The sequence below is a fragment of the Neopelma chrysocephalum genome, unplaced genomic scaffold (genome assembly GCF_003984885.1).
Source record: "Neopelma chrysocephalum unplaced genomic scaffold, ASM398488v2 Primary Assembly neopelma1_181637, whole genome shotgun sequence".
NCBI lineage: Eukaryota > Metazoa > Chordata > Aves > Passeriformes > Pipridae > Neopelma > Neopelma chrysocephalum.
In genome coordinates this window covers 38,033-43,611 of record NW_020937832.1, presented here as the reverse complement: position 1 = coordinate 43,611, position 5,579 = coordinate 38,033, and positions in this window count along the sequence as shown.

Below are 5,579 nucleotides of genomic sequence, written 5' to 3'. Positions count from 1 at the left end.
AAAAACCTCCAAAACACCAAGATTCAACCCAGAAAAACCCAAAACACTGAGATTCAGGAAAAAAAACCCTCAGAAAGAGCAAGATGAATTCCCTCCCAAACTGTAAAAAGTTAAGATTCAACCAAAAAATACTCCCAAATATGAAGCTTAGCCCAAAAAATTTCTCTCAGAAATTCCCCCTCTCTGGTCTTTCCCCTCTAGAGTTCCGAGGGTCTCCCCTGTTCAGGATGCTGGGGGTCCCACTTAGGGATGCTGGGAGTGTTGGGGGTCCCAAGGGTCCCTTCCCCTGTGACTCCCGCCTTCCGGGTGCTGTGTTCCCAGACATTCCCCCTCTCCAGGGTTTCCACTTTGTTGTCCCAGGGATCCCAGGGGTCCCCACTGTCTTACTGTGCTGCTCTGAACCAGCAGAGTAGTTGGAGAACAGATGGTGGTAAAGCGTGGTCTGTGCCAAGTGTTTTAGGGCTCTTTGGCCCAAAGAAATGTCTGTGTCCTGAGAACATTGGATCCAGCAGCCCCCAGCACCCCACAGGAAGTTGGGAGCTCAGGGGGGCCACCTCCCTTTGCCAACCCCCTCTGCCCCAAGACCCCCATGGGACTGTTGAACCCACCAGACCAACCCCCCTTTTCCCACCCTTTTCCCTGTTCCTTCCACTTTTCCATGGTCCCCTCAATCCCCAGTCCCCTCAGGATCACTTTTGGGGTCCCAACCCCCACTTTTTTCCCCCCTCCCCCACCCCTTCCACATCATCCCCCCACTCCCCAGCCCCCTCATGCTCAGTTTGGGGGTCCCACCCTCCCCTTTCCCCACTCTTCTGACCTCTCCCACCCATTTCCCATTATCCCCCAAACCTCAGAGCCCCTCCCCCCTCCACTTTTAGGGGGTTCCCACTCCCGTCCCACTCAGTTTGGGTTCCTGCCACCATTTTTGTCCCCTCTGACCCCCCTTTTCCCACCAACCACCCCCTTCCCACCCCCCGCTCACCCGAGAGCTCCTCACCCGCAGCCGGGGGGGGGGTCCCAGCACCATCAGTGCCCAGAGAAGTCCCCCCAGAAAAGGGGTAAGGTGGGGTCCTGGGTGGGCTCTGAATGTTTTTGGGGGTCCTTGGGGGGTAGTGGGTTAGGGTGTCCCACTGCTGCCTCCCCGGTCCTGCCGAGCCGAGAAGTGCCACAAAATCGCTGTGACTAAGAAACCTCGACACAAGTTCTTTATCTCGTCACCTTCTCAGCTTATTCCTTCCCGCTCCCAGCCCCCTTTGCTGGCTGTCTCTCTCCTCCCTGTGCCCATCAGTCACAGCTGCAGTTCTTCCCTCCATCGCAGTCTGGGGACCCTTCTGAGGAGGTGCTCAGGGAGTTGATGGTGCCGATCTCCCCCTGCTGCAATTCCTTTCCCCCAGTTATGGCTCAGTGTGCCCGACTTCCCTCCTGTGCCTCTGGGCCAGCCTGTTCCTTCCTCCTGGCATTGTCTCCTTTTCACCATCAGTGGGCAGCGAGGGGCCCTGGATGGTCCCTACGAACCCCCTGCCCTCAGTCCCTCCTGGGCTGGCACATCTCCGAGCCTGTGTCACAGCACAGGCTGCTGCCAAGGGACGGCCCTGCTGCAGTTTGCATTAAACCCAACAAACTGGGGTGGGGGGGCAGCCCTGGAAACCAGGGCTTTGCTCCCTCGGCTCTGCAGGGGCTTCCCATGGGCTCTCAACCTCCTTTGGGCATCCCCTGCCCCGGCATGGGCTCCTCCCGGGCTGCAGGGGGGTCTCTGCTCCATCCTGGACTCATCCACAGGTCACAGGCCCTTCAGCTCAGGCTCACCCAGAGCTCCAGCTGGTTCTGTGGAGCAGCGATCCCCTGGTCCCCTGCCAGCGTGGGCACCTCGCCAGGGCTGTTCCTCGAGGTTCTCTGGCCCCCTGCCAGCCTGGGGCTGTTTCTCCAAACCACCAAACCACGTGTGCCAAACGCCCTGGTTGGTCAGTGCCAGCTGGGGCAGCGGGCACCTGCTGAGGGATGAGAAAACTGCACCCAGAGCTGGGCTGAAAGAGGCTTCAGCACCACTTCTGATGGCCCAGGGGCAGCATCTGGCTTCTCCCAAACAGAGAGAGGGCAATTGTTCCTCTGCAGGGAGTCAAGGGCAGGAGGGTGACTCCTGCTGCATGGATGAAATGGCAGACGATCCCTTGGGTCCCCAGGGTGGATCAGCACTCGGGGATACAAACTGCCCTTGGGCTCAGGATGCAGCTGCAAGCACAAATTTCCCTGCAAAGTCTGCAGTGAGTCAAGCTCTGCAGAGGAGATTGTGCCCCATGGAGGGGATTGCAGAGGCTCACTCAGGTCCCCAGCAAGAATCAGCAACAAAAAAGGCCCCCCTGAAGATTTTGGGGGGAGTGTCCTGTAGGGAGGGGACAATGTCACCCCACCAGGGTGGGGCTGGCAAGTGGGAGGCTGCTCCAGGGCTCTGCAAGAGGCCTCGTGCTCTGCTCGGCCCCAGCACTGGCTGCTACCAACACCCCCGGCTGCCCCCGGCCCTGGGCAGCTCTGCTGCCACAGGCTGTGCCCTCATCGTGGCCCTGCAATGGCCCTGCCTGTCCCTCACCCGTGGCCCTGCCCCTGTCCCTTGGCTCTCTCTCTGCCAGCTGAGTGTGGGGCACATGGGCTGGGGGTCCCTCCCGCGCCCCCCGGGCAGCCGGCGTTGGCTGGGGGGATGTGAGGGCTGGGCCTGCTCAGCACAGCCCCGGCCTCGTGCCCAGCACCTCTTTCCTGCCCCACACAAGAGCTTCCCGACCCCCCAGGGCTCCCCTGCTGCTGCCTCTGCTCCTGGCCCTGCCTTTGCTGCTCCCTTGGCTGGGCCAGCGGCTGCAGGGGGGGGATGGCAGCAGCTTCAGCTCCACGGCACTTCCTGGGGGGAGCTCAGCCCGGGGGGGACGGGCAGGGACCTGATGGGGATGGACAGGGGCCCAGCAGGGACAGCCAGGGCCTGCAGGGGAAGGCACAGGGACAACCTGGCCCCCCACACTGCCAGGGCTGTCTCTGCTCCTCCTTGCAGGCTCCGTGGCCAGGCACAGTTTGTGTTCCTGGCTGCCACCATCTCAGCACTTGCAGCCGCTCAAATCAGCGCCCGCAGCTCTGCAGCAAAGCCCCAGCTCACCTGGCACACAGGGGATGGACACAGCACCTGCTTGGGGATGGGCACCCACAGCTTTGTCCGTTCTTCACCACGGGGCTCTCCTTCTGCAGCAGCTCCTCTGCCTTGCACTTATTCTCAGCCTCACCTCAGGGACAGCTCTGGGCTCACCTCCGCGCCACTTCTCAGCCTCACTTCAGGGCCTGGTCTCAAGGACAGGAACCTGCAGGGAGGGGACATGATGTGCAAGCTGAGGGCTGCCTGCTTGCACTGGTCTCTGAGCTTCTTTCTCTTTCTAGAACCATCACAGAACTTATCCTGCTTTTCTAACATCACACTGGCCACACTCTGCCTCCTGTTCAGCTTCCTGTCCATCCACACTGAAACAGGAGCCAGGCCTAAAAGAGTTAACTGAGATATCTTGGCCTGCTAAGAAACCTCAATACCTGTTTTGCTAGAAGAACATTTTAGGAGCACTGGTTAATATCATGTTCTGTTCTGCTCACTGGACCAAAGGCCTTATTATAGAAAGAACAGGAGTAGTACACACACAGTAATAAATTAGGTAAACTAGACATTTGAATAAGATCTAGAAGGCCCAGAGCCAGGATTTTGCAAGCTTGAAGAATTCAGGTCACCTCATTGAAGAGGTCAAATTGAGGAAGATGTCCATGGCGACCACCAGAGGGATGAAGGTTTGAGCAGAAGACCCCCACAGTAGAAGACTGCGCATGTCTGGAAAGACTCCGCCCAGAGACCAGCCTACTTATTAATATGTATAATAAATGATGTAACCATTTATCTAAAGTGTATAAAATGGCTTAGTTTTGCACTTGCAAGTTGAGCAAGTTTGTCCAGCAATAGCTGGCTTGCTCCCAGCGCTGCTAATAAATACCTTTGCTGCTTAAAGATAAAAAACCGTCTCTGAGCAGTTTTTCGGGCCGATTTTTCGGATTCATTTGGCGCCCTGCAGCAGCACACCTTCTCCACCCGGCTGTGGAATCCCTCGGAGGACGGGACCCCCTTGGGTGCCCTCGGGTAAGTTTTTACTCGAAGGGGCTCCCTCCTTCGGTGGCTTCTTGCGGGGGCTGGACAAGAACACTGCCTATTGATAAAAGGTATTTGTATCTGGTTTCTGGTTTTGTCTATTCTGGTTCTGGATTCCCATAAGTCGAAGGTGGGATGCCGTCCCTCACAGGGATATGGGAGAGGACGCTCTCCCGGGGGAATATCCCCTCTGGTCTGGTCTGGTCTGGTTTTGTTTGTATTTGGCCAAATATTGTTTATTTTGAGGGAAATAAGGTTGTCTTGTTTGTTTTTGGAAAAAGTTATTGTGTGATATACCCTGCTTACCTTGAAACATCCAGGAGCACATAGTTAAAGGTATTATCATGGTAAGAATTGCTATGTGAGAGGTAGTGCTGAAGAGTTAACTATAAGCACACCACTTTGGATAAGACCTAGAATTAAGATTTGTCCATTTAGCAACTGTTGGTTATATGTACAAGCCTTGTGTAACAGATGTAAGGTTTGCCTCCCCGACAGATAAGGTTGGGTCAGAACCAGTGTGCATATTGTAGAAAAGAAGGACACTGGAAGCAAGAATGCCCTAATTAACAGGTGGAAATACAGGCACAGGAGGGGCTGTTGTTGCTTACAGAGTACTGAGTGAAGGGGGGGGCCGGTGGGCCAGCACCTAGGGGACCTGCTGGTAAAAAAAATTAAGCTAGGAGAAGAAAAAGAAGAATTAGATTTTCTAATTGATACTTGTAGTGGTTTGAGCCAGGTTTTCCCCCTGAAACTAGGAAAGTGGTAACCCCCAGGAGGTGGTGACCCTTGGGGTTTGACCCAATCAGTGCTCCTGCAAAATATAAACATATCTCTCTCCACCGGAAAAGAAGCAGTGGTTCTTGTTTGTTAGAAGAAGAGAAGCCATGTTGTAGAGCCCACGAGGAAGGGGCTCAGGGCCCCTTGGGGCCTCTGGCCCCCCCCCAGCCACCGGTTGGGGGGCTGCAGGGACTCGGAACAGTGTTAGCTGGGCTGAGTGCCTGTGGCTAGGAGCTGGGGGAGTTTTTCCCCGGTAGGCAGCCTTGGGAGACGCTGGGAGCAGCAGCAGAACAGCAGCGTCCGAAGAGCAGTGGCAAAGAGCCAACTGATAACGACTGAAGTAAGCAGCAAAAGCCGGCATGCAACCGAAGCAGACACAGAGTTGTTTGAGGAAAAAAGAAAAGCAGCACCTGCAAGAGAACCGAGCCAGCAGCAGGAATAGAGTTTCGGGGGGGTAAGAACTAAATAACCAACACCCCCCAAACTCCCTGGAGACCCCTCCGAGAAAGAGGAGGGGGTGGTGGACTGAGAGGAGTCCTAAAGTGCAGTATGCACTGCAGAGAGGAGCACGAAGCTCAGACTGTCCTGAGAGCATAAGCCAGGACGGCCAAAGGAATGTGTGTGTGTGGGGTGACCTTGG